This window comes from Natator depressus, chromosome 8, assembly GCF_965152275.1.
Source record: "Natator depressus isolate rNatDep1 chromosome 8, rNatDep2.hap1, whole genome shotgun sequence".
NCBI classification, from domain to species: Eukaryota; Metazoa; Chordata; order Testudines; family Cheloniidae; genus Natator; species Natator depressus.
In genome coordinates this window covers 58222663-58242667 of record NC_134241.1, presented here as the reverse complement: position 1 = coordinate 58242667, position 20005 = coordinate 58222663, and positions in this window count along the sequence as shown.

Genomic DNA, 20005 nt, shown 5'->3' with positions numbered 1-20005 from the left:
CTTGGTGTTACACTGGACCGGAGTTTGACCTTTCGACAACACCTTGAGAATACCCATGACAAGGTTAGGCCTCATGTTGCACTTATCGGAAAATTGGGTGGAACATCATAAGGCTCCAGTCCACGCACCTTACGAACCACAACAATTGCCTTGGTATATTCTGCAGCTGAATATTGTTCACCAGTGTGTTCTCAGTCACACTAAACTCCTTGACACTCAACTCACTAATGCTTTGCACATAGTGTCAGGGATGCACAAGTCTATTCCAGATGACTGGCTCCCGATCCTATTGCACATCCAGCCTCCGCAGCTTAGAAGAGCTGCTCAGACATCTCGCTTTCTTAATCATGTCAATGTAAATACCAGGATCCCACTGCACCATGACCTGAGATTAAAATCCCGCAACCTTTTATGGAACCGTATCAAGATTCTTACACCCAACTCTGATGCCGAGTCTCAATGGAGAGTCACATGGAGCACTTCAACCACTCAAAACAAACAGCTCTTTGTTGATCCTGTTGAGGAACCACTGGGTTTTGATTTATGTCAGAAAGACTGGTGCAGATTGAATCGCATCAGGACATCTCATGGGAGATTTGGATAAACTCTCTTTAAATGGAAAATGAGGCAAACACCTGTAGGCGACTGTGGTCATCAAGCACAAACAACAGAGCACATCATATCTGAATGTCCCCTTTGTTCCTTTGTCTGGGGCCTGAAGGACCTTCACCAGCTCACTGCTGCGGCAATGTGCTAGCTGTCAAACTTAGATATAAAATTTTAGTTGTTGCTACCTTCCCAAGCCATACGAAAGAAGAAGAAGTGTTAAATGCTCTCTTCCCTCCCTCTGAACAGAGTCTGACCCTGATTGCTCTTCATCATTCAATGTCATATTAATAAATGATCTAGATCTAACACATGCTGAGCTGTCACTTAAGCAGAGGTTTATTAGAAAATGCACTGGAAAGTAAAACATATGGTGTGACCATTTCACCCCCCTCCCGCACACACACACTGCTATTACTGAAGAGACATCCATGCTTAGGGAAAAGAAAAGGATTCAAAGGTCTTGCCACAAATTAAATAACGTACCTCTAGAAAGCTTTGCTGGAATGCCACTTTCGATGCCAGTTTAATCTCTGTTGACAATACCAATGTGCTCACTGAAGATAAAGAGCTCTGGATCAGGCCTTACTAGAGGAGTAGGGAAAGACCTTCAATGGACAACTGCTTTCTTTGCTCTAACTCTCTACTGATTCGCATTGCCAAAAATCATTAGAAATAGCTCAGAAGTCTTACTGAGCCTTGAAATGTCTCTAAAGAATTACTTAGAGGCCAGGCGATAAATCAGGAAGTAAGATTGTTCTCTTTTCTCTCATCACCTCCTTACCAAAACAACAACACTATGTGACAATGCTACAGTAGTAGAACTGGTCCAAAGAGGAGAGGCAGAGAACACAACATTTTTCATGGGAAGATATTCCCATTTTTGACCAGCTGTACACAACATACAGAATGTAACAGATTCTCATAATTTTGATCACTGTTCCAGCGTCTCTTCATCTCAGTTCTCACATTTTGGAAGAAGTCAGATAATTTTATGTGGGACCTTTTGCTACATTAGTCACAAATTCAAGTCTATTGTGGTTTTTTTTATATTTGTTTTGTATTCTACTTAAAAAACATCCAAATAATTATCTATGGCCCCAACTACATTGTGATTAATGTGAAATAATAAGAATTAATAAGAACACAAAAGAAGTTATAACAGCAGAGATAGCTTATTAACCATATTACAATATTGTTCTTTGTGACAACTAATAAAGTCTCAGATTTTGATAAAGAGGAAGGATATGGTTTAAGCACAATTGGGGACTTAGGATATTTAAAACCAAGTTCAGGTTTTTCCATATATTCTCTCTGTGACCTTCAGCAAGTCACTTAGGCCCAGATTCACAAAGACACTTAGGCACCTAAACCCTAGATTTAGGTGCTTAAGCCCCAGTTTTAGTTTCCAAAGTGACCCACACAACTCACACTCGGCTGCTGCCTGACCCTGTAGGTGTCTAAATTAATTTAGCACCTAAATTTTTGTGATAAAAGTTTCCTAGGCAGCAGCACCTAAGTTCCTGCCTCTGAGCATGTACACTGCTGCCTCATTCTAGGCATCCAGACACCTCTCTCCTGTCTAAGTCCCAGAGTGATCCATGAACTGAGGGAAGATGGAGATTCATCTGCCCAACTTGCATGCAGGGCTGATCTAGTAGGCAGCACTACTGTATTGATCCCATTCAAAGTCTGGGAGGAGGTTTGCCCAATCCAGTAGATTTGCTCATAGCCAGTCTACTGGATCCATTTCCATTCAAAATCTAAGAGGAGTGGGAGGGTGTGCAGCTGCACACCTTATAACTTTTAGCCTAGTGGTTAGAGCACTCAGCTGGGATGTGGGGGAGATAGGTTTGATTCCTCCCACTGCCAGAGGTGGAGAAAGGATTTGAACAGGGGCTTCCCACACCACTCAGGGATGCTCTAATCACTAAGCTATGGGATATTCTGATGTGGGTCTCCCTCAGTCTCTCCTGTTAAAGTTGTTTCACTTTGAATAAATAATTAAAGAGTCATTGGAGTAGGAGGCATTGAACCTAGGTTGCCCACATCCCAGGTGTATGCTGTAACCACTGGGCAAAACATTATAAGGTGGGCAAAACCTCCACCACTTCCTCCCTCCAGTCATTTTGTATGGTGCAAAGTAGGTGTGTAAGTCATGCTTACAAGAAATGACTTAAGAATGGTGCAAAGTAGGTGTGTAAGTCATGCTTACAAGAAATGACAAGCCACCTGAGTCCAGGAGTGGCATTTCTATTTGGATTGCTAATAGAGATAAGCACCTCCCTGCAGCCTGGATTTAGGGATCAACCTCCATGAGAGAGATGGATCTTCAGACACATGCCACTCATCTTTATCTCCCATTGACTAGCTCATACAGCCCCCTCTTCTAGCATACTGGCTTTTGTGGATCTCATTTTTAGGCACCTATTTCTCTGCATTCATTGTATAGGGAGCCTATACACCTAACTCAGGCTTTGTGGATCACAGTGCTATTCTTGTGATTTTCAAGGTGCCAAAAAGTTAGGTGCTGCAATGCTCAGCATCACAATCCACATCCCCTTTGTGGATCCAGGCCTTAATCTCTCTCTCTGACAAAATTCCCCATCTACAAAAACTAGGACAATAATCCTTCCTTTCATTCACGCGTTGTCCTCTCTATTTAGATTGTATGCTCTTCAGGGCAGTGACTATCTTTTACCATAATGTTTGAACAGAGCCTACCACACTGGGGCTGCTGATCTCACATAAAAATGCCACTGGAATAGAAATAATAAATAATGAAAACACGTTAGTTTGTAATTATGGGCATTCAAGCCAATAGTGCTGACAACTCCACCTCTATCCTTCCATTTCTGTGTTTGAGAGCGAGGGAATTAGGAGACAAGCAGAGACTCGGTATGGGAGAAAACCAAAACACAAACAAAACTCTCAGCAAAGTGGAGAAGGCAGAGGGAGGCAACAATGGCAAATACTCCAGTAGTAACAAAGTCATTTGCTTGGTGACACTTTCAACATGTCCCTTCCCCACAGTACTAAACAATGCATCTGAAATATAGCTAGACAAATACTGAAGATTATCAGTGGAAAACCACACTATGAAATCACCTCTACACATGACGCAGAGCAGCATCTCCCATGTGGCTGAAATATGATAAGCCTGTGGGCACAACTTTGAAGGGCTGATCCAAGGAGAAGAGCCATTAGTCTCAGTACAGCATTGCCATTCAGAGGAGACAGGGTGGGGCACAGCACAGGTATTATTTGGCATCATTATGACAAGAGAGGACTGGTTCTCAAGTCTGCTCAGCAGCCAACACATTTAGCTTATCTCTCTGAGTCAGGCAGGGACCAGACATTTTTAATTCTGGTGTCTCTATTTATAGCCAAATATAACGTTCTCTGTTGTGCAACAGAAGGCAGCGGATAATTTTAAAATGTCCTAAAATTCCCTAGGCTGCTCTCTCTCACTCTTTTCTTTCTGTCCTCACATCAACAAAGTTAAAAATTAATAAAGTTGCAGCCTTCTACTTAAAAATCAATCCCTGTTTCTGTGCTTCTCTCCTGTGTACCCTGAGCATTGGCCTGCTAAACCCAGGGTTGTGAGTTCAATCCTTGAGGGGGCCATTTAGGGATCAGGACAAAAATTGGGGATTGGTCCTGCTTTGAGCAGGGGGTTGGACTAGATGACCTCCTGAGGTCCCTTCCAACCCTGATATTCTATGATTCTATGATTCTATGGACAGTTGGTTACAAATACTTTGTCCATTGAAATTATCATGATAGCATATAATATAAGAGAATGTATCTTGTGGATAAAGGCCAAATTCTTTGCTGGCATAACTTCATAGCAGTCAATGAAGATAGGTCAGCAGAAAGTGTGACCAAAATCTTGAGACAAGATTTGCAATTACATGATGCACATTTGGGCATGCAAGTCATGGAGTATATAGTTTTGTGCTAAAACCATAAAATACCCCCCCCAAAAAAATCCAGAAAGACCTCAAAAGTATAAAAAGCAATAAAGGAAGGGATCAGCAAACTGTGAAGTACTTGGATTATTATTTTAATGCTCTGAGAAAGACATGAGTTTTAAGACCCTGCAAGATGAGAAATGATTGCAAGGTCATGATTGCACAATTCTCCTCCAACTCAAAACATCTTGCTTTTTCATGATGAGATTCAGTTATCCAAAAAATGATCTTCTTCAGTACCGAATGATCTTTATATATTAAGAGATTCAGGCTCTCAAGTCTCCCTGCTTTATAGACACTATTGTTTCTGAGTATGTAATTCTCTCTCTTTTTTCCCCCTTCCTGATAAAAACTGCTTATTAAGGTTTTGACTCAATTAAAAAAAGATTTAGGAATCTGAACTGGCAGGGAGTGAAAGATGTAGACTCACCTTGGGAGGATATTAATTTTAGTCTTATTAGTTTTGCCCCAAAGAGTCAAATTTAATTCTTTCCTCATGTTCCTCATCACTTTTTATTAAAGCTACAATGAGGGTCAAGATTTAATTTCACCAATTTTTTAGGTTTATTACAATAGTTATCCAAGGTGTTGGACTCTATTAACTGGCCACTGGAAATTCTATTCTGAAATGTGGAACCTGAATTGTATATTCATAGAAGTTAGATCATTCAATCCATGTCCCTGCAAATGCAGAACTCTTTCTTATAGCACATTTTTAGTGCTTGGTCTAGTCCTAGGCTATATATACACACCTAGCAAGCTTACAGCAGCACAGCTGTACCGATGCAGATGTGCCACTGTAAAATTCTTTGTGTAGCTGCTCTATGCTCATCGGAGAGAGCTCTCAACACATTAAAATCACTTCAAAGAGTGGTGGTAGCTGTGTTGGCAGGAGAAGCTCTCCTATTGACATAGCACTTATGCCGTTGAAACTTATGTCGCTCAAGGGTGTTCTTTCACATCCCTGAATGACATAAATTTTGCTGACATAAATGGTAGGGTAGACATGGCCCTAGTTTTGAACAACCCAATGGGCTTCCATTAGGAGATTATCTATTCCAGCAATGATATCGTATGAAAGATGGGCATAACTCCTGAACTGCTCCCATTTATGTTCGCCCCAGTTCAGCAAAGTACTTATGAAAATGTTTAACTTTGTCCATTTGAGTAATCCCACCACTATTTAGCAAAATCTGTAAGCATGTGCTTAATTTAACAAATTTAATTAATTTCAGTGGGAAAGTTCAGTGCTTTGCTGAAAAGGAATGGGCTAACTCATGTATACACAGTTAAGCAGTATCTTAAAAGGTTGCTGAAAGGACTCATTATCATTCAATCAAATTAATGTAGAAGGCCGGACTGCTTTGGTATCATGGCTACCCAATCGCTAAAGTGGGTGCCATTCAAATATAACTCAGTATTTACTGGTCCACATTAGCTGATGTTTTCACAATATTTGTGGCATTTTCTATACTTAGAATGAAAATGCTGCTAGTTTTTTATATATATTATTTCTTATCATGCTTAATGTATTTTCTGATAGTATTCATCCTGCTTGTAAATGGGGTGGCAGGTCCTGTTATCAGACATCCTCAGCTGGCAAAGACAGAGGTTTAAGTTTGTCTTCAGCTTTCTGGTGTAAGACTGCTCCCAAACCCTTCAAAATTGGCATCCATATGTAGGTTAAAAGGCTTGCCTGGGTCAGTAAAGACTAGGACTGGAGCCTGAGTTAGGTAATTAATGAGTTCTCAAAAAGCCGTTTCACATCTCTTGTCCCATTCGGGTCCAAAGGGTTCTCGGGGGCCATGGTGTCTTTTTGGGAGATTTCAGGGACCTCCCCTCACCCTTGGTCTTAGATTTTCTTTTTCTGCACTGGTATCCCCTGGTGAGATTGTTCAGAGGCTTTAAAATGGTACCATAATTCTTTACAAAACTGCAATAGTAGCTGCTAAATCCTAGAGAGGTCTTGAGCTATCTATAGCTATGTGGGAGCAGCCATGTAATGAGTGCTTCTATTTTATCTGGATTGGTACTCTCACCCTCTTGGGACACGTGACCCACATATTTGACCAACATTCTGCAGAGATGGCATTTATCAACTGAAAGCATCAGTCCATAGAGTTCCAATGAGTCTAGCACTGTAACAGATCTTTCTTCTTGTTCCTCCAAGGTTCTTCCAAACACAATCAGGTAATTCAAATAAACTAAGATTTGCAATAAATTCATGTCTCTCACAACTTTTTCCATTAGACACTGAAACTTGGCAGGTGCTCCAGAAATTCTTTGGGACATATATCCAAACTGATAGAAACCTAAAGGAGAGATCAGGCTGTCCTTGCCTTTTCTTTTTTCTCCTACAGGGATCTGGTAGTATTCACTGCAAAGATAGAACACCGAGAACCACTGGATCGCCAGAAAACAGTCCAAAGAATCTTGTACTTGAGGCATGATCAACTATATTGTCTATTAAGGTGCGATTGTTGATACATATCCAGATTTTCCCAGTCCTCTTATGAACTTCCACAAGGAAGGCATATTGGCTGAGGGATTCTGCAGTGATGCCAGTTGCAATCAGCTCCTAAAGATGCTGCAGCATGTCTTCCATCTCTAAGAGAGAAATCTTTATAGATCAATCCCTGAAGGGTCATAAATCTTTTAGTCTGATGTTGTGTTCCACTACCATTGCACATCCCACTCACACAGTGAGAATACCTTGGATCTTTCAGAAAGTTCCTTCCTCGCACAATCCCTCCACTCCTTAGACAATGGTGAATCCCCAAAATCAAACTTTGCAGGGTCTATCGGTGGAGCCTCGGCTTCACATTTCCATGATGGTTTCAGGCTCAAAAGAGCTCTGCTATCTTCTGTGCTTGTTTGAGACTATTACAGCTTGTTTCAATAGCAATCTGTATAACCACCTTTTCCTGGGCTTCGGCAGGTAAGGTTATGACTCCATGGGGGACCAGCACACTGTCAGGAAGGACCCCTTTAGCAATGGTAGAGCATATGGCTGCTACCTTTTAGGCAGGTACTCATGACAAGCACTTCTCTCTCAATCATTGTAGGCACCCCAGGGGGTTGTGCCCATGTACCTCAATACTCCCATTGGTAGCTCAGACATCTCCTTGATAGTGCTCTTGATTTTTCTACAGGTTGCTGCACAAAGCATATGGATCATCAGGATGTTTAGGTATTGGTCCCTGGCTTGCTGTCTGCAGTAATCAGTGAGTCTTTTGATGAGACTAGAGTTGGTCTCTATCAGCACAGACACAGAAACTCCTGCAGGGTTTTTGCATATTAATGTAGTGGTGTCCACCTTTTCTCTTACCCCTGCAGCCTTCTCTGGAAAGTCCAGGTGCACCATGACATACCCTTGGTGTATTCATCCATGCTGAAGCTGCATAGGCATTGTTCCATCAGTTGCTGTATAGACAAGTGCCTAAGCATCTGTTGGTAGAAGGACTGAAATATAATAGTTGAGCTCTGGTGTTAAGCACCACTTCATATTCTGTCCCAACCTCCTTTGGCAGTTCCTCGACTCCTCCCAACTGGTCCTCAGCTTTTCACACATTAAGGAGCCATTTTCTTCATTATGACACTTTGCAGCACAGTTTCCATACTGGCCACACTTGTAGCAGAAGAAGAATTGTCCTACCCCCTTTTGCTTTGATGGGATGCTGGCTTTAAATGCTGATTTCTCCATCACTGCAGCCAAGGGCTCCTTATGCCCAGAAGTCTTAGCTTGGTTGATGGTACTTTATAGTTCAGCCATCTGTTCTGCCAGAACTTGCACTTGCTGGGTAAGTTCCTCTTTAGTGCTCACCGTCAGTATATTGGATGGTTGCAGGGGTGCTGCACTTGCTGGCTTAGATGACTGGGCTTCCCAAAACTCGCTAGCTGCCTGCCTTTCTTCCTTCTCTCTGACCTCTTTGATCAGCTGGGAGTAACTTGGCAGTCTCTCCTGTCATTCTCTTAACCAAAGATGGAATAGAATTGGGTGCTGATATTGAGCTCCTCATCCAACTTGAGCCACTCCTCATCCGTTTGCTCAGCAGTCATTGCTCCTGCTTTGACAGATCTCTGTAGCAGTTTCTCCAGCCTCTCTATATAAGCTGAAACCTTCTCAACCCTTTGCTGATAGGCACTGAGGAACTTACAGTAAAATTCCTCAGAGCCCTTTGTACTCCCAAAAGTGTGACTGACGATATCTAGGCAGTTCCTCACACTGATTGCAGGGCTACTTATCTTTAGACTGCAAATCACATCTAACACTGGGCCCAAGTCACTCTACTAGAAACCTTCACTTTTCTGCATCTGGTACTGCCCACTACTGCAGAATTCCAGAGGTGTGTTCCAACCAGGTTCAGATGCCTTTTCTCCAGGTATTGGGATCATACCGCCAAAGAATAACCTTAACTTACAATAGGAGCTTGACTTAGGATGGAACAGCACAACCTTTCCTAATGCTTGCCCCAGTGACTTTGTCTACACATTGGGTGAGGCTGCAGCCTCCAGGCTTGGGGCTGCTCTGTCAAGGCCCAACAAACCTGGCATATCAGCCAGGGTCTATCTGTCTTTCCTTAAAAAGGCCGACATCTTCTTTAAAATCTCTGCGTCTGAGGCTGGGGTTGGTGTGGACTGGCTTCCAGCAGCTACCAGCTTCCATGTGTTGTCTGCCACTATCTCACTTGGAACTTATTGTGGTGGGTCCACTGACACTGGCAGCTCTCACAATGCAGCAAAGGCACCATCCTCCCTCATAAACATTCACACATGCATTTGTGCACTTGCTGAGGCATTTGGTAGCTGCCTGTCCAGTGGATTCAACTGAGCCCACATCAAATGTCTCATGTATCCCTGTTGCTAGAAGGTAGTTCTGAGGGTCAATATTCAGTTCCTTGCACCAATTCTCAAATATGTATACAGCCATTATATAAACTGTAGTTTCCAAAAAAAAATAAAAAAATATTCCCCCAATTTAATGGTTTAATCAAGATGTGCTTGCAAGGGGTACTGACCCACGGTCCTGATGACCCGCCCCCCAAAATATAAAACTCTTTTGCCAGTTTGAATTGCCAGCAACAAGGGCTGGGTTCAATATCTAGGGGTTCCCTTTAACAATACAAAACAGAACCAGCTTCAGCCTCCACCCAGTAATCTGGGAAAACTAAGCACTTCTAATAGGCCACACTTCCCCACTCGCAAACACTGAGTCTGTATAACAAAAGAAAACTTTTATTACAAGGTATAGGGAACCCAGCATTAATTTTGGAAAACACCACAACCATGATTCTAAAGCACATAACCAAAAGCAAACACTCACCCCATAGCATATTGGGCAGTATCCTTTGCCTCAGTTTACCACCCTGCAGTGTGAAAATCTGACAAATGAAAGTCCTTTCAATGCACCTTTCCCTCTGCTGAATCCCACTCACAGTTGGTTGTCCTTAGGCAGCAAATACTGAGAGTTCAGAGGTATATTCATATGGGTCCACCTCCCACCCCTGAAAAAGGGGGTGGTGTCCAGCAATGCCTCTGATGCTGCCATTACCTCTGCAACTGGCTTACTGTTGCTATTTTTGCTGCTGTTCACCGCTTGCTGCTGCCACTGGCTTCTTGCTGCCACCTATTTCACCGTGATCACTGCCACTTCTGTAATACCACATTCTGAGGATCTCCCGCTTAGCCCAGTTCTTATTGATTTCACTGGGTGGTGGGGAACCTCTGCTACTGTCTCTTCACTGTCTTTCATGGAAACGTTCTTCCAATACTAGGTCTATGGCTTAACCCCTAGACCTGCTCATCAGTGATTTCAGCTCTAGTAATCACTGAATTCAAAGTCATTGTTTCTGCTGAGTCCAATCAGCTGTCTTTAAACACAGGATAGCGTTGGGTCAAATGGTGTCTAGAACTTGTTAGGCATAGTCCACATCCTTAGGTAGGAACACCTGTTCACGACCCCTCTCACCTGTAATGGGATTTGGCATCCCTACTCTCTGCTTAGCAAGTGAGTTTCAGTTTACACCCTCAGTCAGGGCAGACTAAGTACAGTTCTACTGCTCTTAATTCATACAATAAGGATGATATTTCATTATCCCTGCACTCAATCTAACGTGACTTGTAACCCAAAACAGCAAAAATTGATCATCTGGGCAAAGCAAGTCTGTCTGCTGAACACCTAAGCAGAGTTGTTGTGTCTATGCAAATGTGGTCTGCTCCTAAAGTCTTTTCCCCCAGTGCGTCATGAAATCAAGGGTGGTGGAACCTTTGTAGAAGTGAGGGGCCACTGGAACTGGATCCGGGGGAGCCAGGGGACCATGCCCCCACCTTTTAATGTGGGCATGGTTTGGGGAGGAGAGGGCGGTGTTGCCCCTCCCCCCCCCCCAAACTGCTAGCCTCGGGCACGCGCAGAGCAGTGCTGGCAGGGGCTGCACTTCATGGCAGGGGAACTGATAATGGCTTGAAGTTGTGGGGGGGCAACACCACACCTTGACTCCCAAACTACACCCATGTAAAAAGCAGGGGGCATGATATCTGGAAAATAGCTTTAATCATCATCATAAGACCTCCACTACAATAGTAGACAACAGAATTACTTGCATCTGAGTTAATAGTTTTCCCATGCCCTGTATTGAGCAAAGAACTACAATAATCAAATAGTTCATTAATATATTTTAGGAAATATATTTTATATTGGGGACATAAAAATAGACTTCCTACTCAAGAGGCTCGTTCACCTGCACATCCACCAATGTGATATATGCCATCATGTGCCAGCAATGCCCCTCTGCCATGTACATTGGTCAAACTGGACAGTCTCTACGTAAAAGAATAAATGGACACAAATCAGATGTCAAGAATTATAACATTCATAAACCAGTTGGAGAACACTTCAATCTCTCTGGTCACGCAATTACAGACATGAAGGTCGCTATCTTACAACAAAAAAACTTCAAATCCAGACTCCAGCGAGAAACTGCTGAATTGGAATTCATTTGCAAATTGGATACTATTAATTTAGGCTTAAATAGAGACTGGGAGTGGCTAAGTCATTATGCAAGGTAGCCTATTTCCCCTTGTTTTTTCCTCCCCCCTCCCCTCCCCCCCCCGACGTTCTGGTTAAACTTGGATTTATGCTGGAAATGGCCCACCTTGATTATCATACACATTGTAAGGAGAGTGGTCAGTTTGGATGAGCTATTGCCAGCAGGAGAGTGAGTTTGTGGGGGGGGGTGAGAAAACCTGGATTTGTGCTGGAAATGGCCCACCTTGATTTTCATACACATTGTAAGGAGAGTGGTCACTTTGGATAAGCTATTACCAGCAGGAGAGTGAGTTTGTGTGTGTGTGGGGGGGGGGGGGCGGAGGGTGAGAAAACCTGGATTTGTGCTGGAAATGGCCCAACTTGATTATCATACACATTGTAAGGAGAGTGATCACTTTAGATAAGCTATTACCAGCAGGAGAGTGGGGTGGGAGGACGTATTGTTTCATGGTGTCTGTGTATATAATAATGTCTTCTGCAGTTTCCACAGTATGCATCCGATGAAGTAAGCTGTAGCTCACGAAAGCTTATGCTCAAATAAATTGGTTAGTCTCTAAGGTGCCACAAGTACTCCTTTTCTTTTTGCGAATACAGACTAACACGGCTGTTACTCTGAAACCTACTCAAGTAGTGACATTGTGATGCAAAGGTTATAATGGTAGGAACAATGCCAAAATGGATTCCCCTATATAAAAGGGCCTAAACAAATATTTTTGATACAAGTGGGCTGAGTAGGTTTGAAAAAGTGTCAATGACCATCAAATATAGATGCTCAGCTAATAAAAGAGCATTAATCTTTTATATTTGTGTGCATCCACGTTTACTGCCACACAACATTATACCTGACAATAAGGAGACTGCACTTATTAGTGAAGTTACATGCTCAATGCCTGGAACAGCAAAGTTGCAAATACAGTGGCCATCTATGTAGAGGACAAAAGAAGCTAACAGTAATCCTGTGGCAGCCCTCTTTGAGATGGGCAACAGTTCACAGAGTAAAGCTGTTGAAAAAACTGACAAAGGAACAGCTGCTTTGTAAGGGTGAAAAGGGAAAAGGCATAAAGTCACTTGTGAGAGATTGGACAGGTGGATGGCTGAGACTGGTATGACTGGCAGAATGCAGGGAATGGAAGATGAGACACAAACGCAGCCTAGTAGGGAAGGATAGAGTTGGGAAGGGCCTTAGAAGTGAAGAGAGGTAGTGCGAATTTGGTGTGAAAGAGAAAGGTGGGGGAGATCAGTGAAGATATTTGAGTGTAACATGATGAAAATGATGTCAGAAAATGCATTCCAAATGGACTGGAGGAGTGCAAGAGATCATGGGTGTCAGGATGGCCAGACAGGAGGAGGTCATAATAGCGAACATGGGGAACAGTGAGCATCTGTTTTGTCTAAATCTTCCACACTCCACCTTTCTCATCACTGATCCCAGTGCCATCATCCTCCCTGCCAGGCAGGCCATCAGCCTGTTTTTGAAATAGAATATAATGAATATGAGCTTTTTCAAATATATCTCCTAGTTCCCACTGATTTAGTTACAATATACTGTCATGTTATATAAAAGGCTCCTTTTCTTTCACTAGCATAGACCATTGCATTAAAACGCATAGTCAAACCCCTCTTTTTAAAATGCCTAACCCCTGGAGCCAGCAATTAAAAATTTAAAATTGTCAGAAAAAAGACAGAACACTGTATTTGTGCTAAGGTAAAGTCAAAAGGAATAGCAAGGGGGACGGAAAGAGCAGCTATGGGAAATAGGGACAATAATGTGCAGACTGCATAGGGGGGAAAGTACTTGTTATTTGCAGATACTAGAGCTGGTTGGAAAATGGAAACAATATTTTTTTTTGGTGGGGGGTGGGGAGGATTTTGCTTTTTTTGCTATTTCAATTTGATGGCAATTTTCCTACCAGTGGTAAGAGGTAAAACATCTTGCACAGAAAAATAATTCAGAGAGAGGCACAAACTTTGGCTCTGCTGCTTCAATGAGCTCCATGCAGGCAGATCCCTGCGCCAGTACAGAACCACACTGAATCTGAATGGGCTTTGTGCATTAAACTCTAAGCATTAAACCTGTGGCAAGACTGAGGCTCTAATGCATACTCAGCCCTCCACAATTGCAAGAATAGCAATGCATTCATCTCACCTTGCTTTTGGCCCTAAGATTTCAGAATTTTTTTGGTTAGTCATTCTCCATGCTACTGGCTACCCCTTTTGCTCACATTTTGGGAACAGACTCTTGAAAGGTGAGCATATTAATATCATATCCCAATGTCCTATATTCTAGTTTGATTTGAGCAGATTCAGTTTTCAATTTCTGCCAAAAATCATCTGCCCTGGTAAATCTACAAGAATGTATAACCCTTTATCATAAGGCCATTCTCAGCTGCTGAATATTGGCATAGGTCAGTTGAAGTCAAAAAGAGCTACTCTGATTTGCATCAGCTGAACATCTAGCCATAGCCTTTATTTTATATTTTCTGAAACATGGACATGTACCAGAGAGTACCAGAGTTGATAGACCAGTTGATGTGATGAGACAAATCCTCTGGCTCTATCAGCAACAGAATATGCAGTAGATTTTTTTTTTAAATGAAACACCAGCTGTAATGATTGTTTGTTTTCAGTTATTTATTTCAGGGTGTTGAAAATATTTATTGTGGGAATGATGGTAACAAATTGTTCTTTTATCACAGTTTGGATAGAGGTAACAAATTAAACTGCAATCCTAAATCCGAAATTATTTCATTCTGTGACTATGGAGGCACTATGCAAAACAGAGGGGGGAAGTGGGACCCTCATGCTTTAAACCTGAAATCGTACCAAGATTGCTCTGTTTAAGGTAATTGGCTCTAGGAACACAATATGAGAATGTGAAAATTCATGGTGACTAGCTTTTTGATGAGTTTTTATATATTTGAATCTGCAACTTACAAGATGCAATCATTACATTACCCTGAATACTCTGAATGTATGTCCTTGGGTGATAGCAATTGTCCAAGGAAAATATGGCTCATAACACCAGTTTCATTTCATTGACTGCAGTACATGAAAAATATAGCAATCCATATAACAGCAGGTGGGGTTAGTTTAAAACTGCAACAAACTTTAGAATACGGAAATCAATGTTTGAATGTTTAATAAAATTAGGTGACTCTTTTGGTCTTTTTTGAAAACCTGTTTAAAACATCTCTACTTGTTATTTAATATGTATAATACTATCATCTGTAAAATAGGATGTAACATACATAACATATAAATAATGTAGTAGTGCTATCTGGAAATGTTTACAGTCTTAGAAGAGTTATCAAATTAGTTAAATAAAGGATGCATTTAGAAGGGGGAAATTTACTTTATTCATACAATTGGACTCCAGCAGTAGTCACTGGCATGAGGAAATTTAGCTGGCATATTTCAAACTTTTTTTTTAAAAATACATTTTTCATCATTTCCTGAAAAATATTGTTCAACACATGTTGACATGATGGGCAATTAGATTCACCACTTATTCACATATACCTTTCCAACTGAGAATTTCTGTGAATTCTAAAATGTCTGTAGCAGAGCCAAATAAGACACCTATTTGTCTTTAATCTTATACGTTTACCACTCTGTATCAGGAACTAGCTGCTGGCATTGGTTTTCATGCACTCACCAGCACCCTAGCACATCAGTCATTGCAGCAGTATTTTGACACAGGTTGCTGAGGCTGCCTGAAAATCTTACATGCTGGTAACAAAATCAGCTACTTGCTTCTGCACAGTACCACAAGCATGACATACAGTACTGTATGGAACAGATGTTTTTCCTATGCATAAAATGACAAAGAAACCCAAAATAAAAACAACCCTGTTGTGTCTATGTACAAATATAATCCTGTTCACCCATGAAAATGTATCTGGTAGTGATGACCACATGCCATGGCGGGATATATGCAGTTTATCTCCTTGCTCTGTAATTCATCATGCTCTCCTTTCACTATTTTTCACATTCCAGTCCTCTGAATCGCTTCAACCATTGACCATTCCTTTTTGAAAAGTGCCAGAGGAATGTTTCCTGCTTTCCTCTGAAACATGGAATATCCCCTAAATGTACATTTACCTGAAGTTCTGGACATGCAGGGCTAAATATTACTTCAGGAACAGATTTTGAAGGACCTAACCAATTCAGTCATGGGTTCACCACTCCTAAGTATTAAAGCTAACTCAAGTTCACGCAGTTCTATAAGCAGGGTGGGGCAAGCAGGGCAGCCACTTAGTGTGCAAAGCCATGGGGATTGAAAAATGGGGCAGAACACTGAAGAGGAGCAGCAGAACCAGGAGTGAGAGGGCAGCAGTGAGCGAATGCCTCAGGAAACATCTCATGGCAGCCAGGTTCTGCGGGCAGAGGCCGGCCAGTGCCGGGCTCCTTTGTGGGAGAGGCAAGAGCACCTCAGGGGTACAGCTCGGAGCTGTGCTGCCTGCCCTGCTGCCCTCCCTGCCCTGGTCTCTGAAAATTTGATTTGAGTATTTGAGGTTCTTACAGAAAATTCTCCATGTAAGAACAAAGAGTTGCCATTAAGTAGCACAGGCAGAAAACACATAGGCACAAAAGCATGGAATCTTGCTGTGAAGAGGAACATGGCACATCTTCAAAGAGTACAACAATATTACACCACTGTTACGGTTCAGGGCAACTGCACCTGTATTTCCCCTCTGTGTCCACCAAGGGCACCTACTCTTATGCTTCCAGCTCCTAGCCATCACCTCTCTTGGCAGAGACCCACATGTCACCCCCTCCTGACAGGCAAACCTTTAAGGCTGAACAGTTCATTGCATGGGTGTTAGAACTAGAGGTGCACAGGAGGTTCTGCAGCACCCCCTAGCTTGAAGTGTTTTCCATTATATAGGGTTTACAGTTTGGTTCAATGGCTCTCAGCACTCCCACTATAAAAATTATTCCAGCACCCCTAGTTCCCTGCCCACACCGTGATATCCCCAGCAAACCACAGTGCCTAAAAGGTCAGCATCTATGCTTTGGTTTCTCTCCAGAGGCTATGACCAGTGTATTGCCAGCAGTTATAAGTTACACACAGTTACTTCTAAGCAAGCACATTAATTCTTATGGCGAAAGCATTACAGAGAAAACATTAAAAAACAATAAGAGAGCCTACACACATTCTAAAAAGCTTACAAGAGGTCACCCCAACTCAATCCTCAGGCTCTGGTAGGTGTCTATCCTTCAAAACCCACAACTGGGTTTTCCCCATGGTTACAAAGTTCAAAATGGTCTCATATGCAGAACCAGAACACAGGCTGGGCAGTTGGTTCAGCCATTTCTTTCTACAGCTCAGGTCTTTGATCTCCAGGCTTGGTGAACAGGTAATCAGCAGGCAATAACCTACTCCTCAGGGCATAGCATCAAAAGGCTATGTGTTTGCATAACCGGAGGATAATTTGCATTAATCTTTTCCTAGGTATTCCCTGGGAAATCCACTTCACACTTATAGTCCCAAAAGTCTATTCTTGTCTGGCACATTTTCAGTAAAGTCATTTGAACCCCCAGGCCTCACATCGCATCTCCCCACTACTGCTACAGAGTTTACAAACAGTCATGGCCCACAACAATACATAAACTTTGAATTTAATACAATGGATCCCAAAGATACTTCAACTTAATCCTATAAGCAAAAAGAAAAGGAGTACTTGTGGCACCTTAGAGACTAACCAATTCATTTGAGCATAAGCTTTCGTGAGCTACAGCTCACTTCATCGGATGAAGTGAGGTATAGGTCACGAAAGCTTATGCTCAAATGAATTGGTTAGTCTCTAAGGTGCCACAAGTACTCCTTTTCTTTTTGCGAATACAGACAAACACGGCTGCTACTCTGAAACCTGAAATTAATCCTATAAGGTTTCCCAAGGTTATGGAGGAAATTGCCATATCTGTCTCAACCACTTTTCAGCAAAGAATGTCAAGAACTATAGTGTAACCAATTGAAACTGTACACTTTTTCTCTTGTGGCAAGAGCCACGGGACATCCAATGACTATAAGGGGTCAGGACTACTGTTTTACATCTGTCTGAAAGAAGGGATGAGTGTGGATACAGTCTAGAGTTTATAATGTAGCATATAAATAAGCAATAAAGAAAATTTGATTTATTCTCTCACATTTAATTTTTTAAAAACAAAAAAAAAACATTTTAAGCAGCAGAAAGCTGTCATAAATACCTATGAAAAGCAAATTCATGATTTTATCCATGCAGAAGAATACCATCGTTTTGTTATAAAAGTTGTGTTTACTAATGAAGGTTTTAGGATACAATTTTCCTCTGAACAAATTCAGAGATATTCATAAAAATTTTTAAAGGATCAGCCCTTTGGTTGGTATAAATCAGTTTGACTTCACTGACTTGAATGATAGAACACTCATTAACACTATCTGAGGACATTTGTGTGTGTGTGTGTGTAAATGGTAGTTACAGCCTTAGTGCCTAGAAATCTGAAATAATTGTATCAGTTTTTAGAAGTAGTGGGTTGGCAGCACCTGGACATACTTAATTTTCAGTCACTGTTGAGCTATCAAAAAGTCTCAGATGGATAGACATGAAATGGCAAAGTAGAAAGGATTGTCAAGATGCATTTGAAACTCTCAAGTCATGCTTAGATACCCTATTCATCATTTAACACCCACATTTTACACTTATGCTGGTAAAGATAGACTTAGAGCTGTCCTGACATAGAAACATTCCTGTGAACACGAAGAAATACTGTATTAGCTATGGGAATAGATATATGATAGATAGATATAGAGAAGAAAGAATCTACTGCATTTCAGATGAAAGACAGACCTCTATTGACATGCATGTAGTCAGTCATCCAAAACCCATCTCACTGCTGATTAATTGAACTCTATGTTTACAGAAGTTAACTTCCATAATAGTTTACTAACAAATGATCTATTTATTTGTGCATGGTAATGGGCCACTCTCTTACCACTTCAAAAGTTATTTTTCCTCCCTTGGTATCCTTCTGTTAATTGATTTATCTCATTAGATTGACCTCACACTTGGTAAAGCCACCCCCATTCTTTCATGTATTTATACCTGCTCCTGTATTTTCACTCCATGCATCTGATGAAGTGGGTTCTAACCCATGAAAGCTTATGCCCAAATAAATTTTTAGTCTCTAAGGATGGCCCATCTTAGTACTCTACTCATTATTTTATTTATTTGTGCATTATTCTGGAACAGAGAATGGCTCTGGAAGACCAACCATTCTGATAATATCTGATGAAAGAACTGTTGGGGAGTTTCTTTTTGTTTTTTTTTTAAGATTGTATGACAGAAGTTTTGAGCCAGAGTTTGAAATCCTTCTTGATGTTGAATAGAATTGTGATGCCAAGGTCCCTAGGCCTCACTGAACATCGACAAATGCATAGATAGAAACCAGTCTGACTCACCCCGTGTGTTAGCATTGTTGAAATAAATATTGAGTTATAAGAATGTGTTTAGATTTTATTGAATTCTTGTAAGATACCTCATGTATTAATCCTACTTATAATATCTGTACTCCACCTTATAAGGTAATGGTTAAATGTTTGCTCTGTAACTATAAAAATATTTGCTAAGACTATAAATTCCCCACAGTGAGGGGAAAAGCATTACCAAGTGTGAAATGCTAGTTTACCACAAAGGATGTTCTCTTCTCCCTAACAAAAGAAGTCTACAGACATCAGACAAGCCATTGTGGACAAAAACCTTTGTTGATTGCTTTACCTACACCTCTAAAGAGGGTACCTGCATAAGTCTGCATCCCATTACAGCTTGAATGCTGGGGGAAGAGAAATGAATGAGAAATTGGCATCTTTATTCTGTCTGGACTGTGAGGGGCAAAGTTTCCTAAACATAAGCAAAAGATCCCCAAGCTGCTTGGCTTGAGTTAGCCCTAAAGGACATAAAAGCTGGCTTATCATAGAAGATTCTATTATCTTTTGAACATAATATTGTGTGTATATGTTTACCTGCTTTAATCTTTTTCCTAATTAAGAAACCTTTAGTTAGTTTGTTACAAGATTGGCTGCAAGTGTTTCTTTGGTTTGAGGTCTGAATACAGGTGACCTGGGGTAAGTAACTTGTCCTTAGGGACTGGGTATAATCTGAATATATTTGTGATTTTTGGTGTAAGGAACCACCTATCACAGAGGCAGGCTTGCTTGGGTGGCAAGATAGATCAGAGTACCCAGGGGACTGCCTGTGGCTCCTTATTAAGGCTGTTATAGTGCCTGCCGAGTTCACCTTTGTTACTTGGTTGGTGAAATCTAAGTAAAGAGAACACAACCAGTTTGGGGTTTGTGCCCTGTTTCTTGACAGTCTATCCAGAGATTGGCACACTCAGTTGT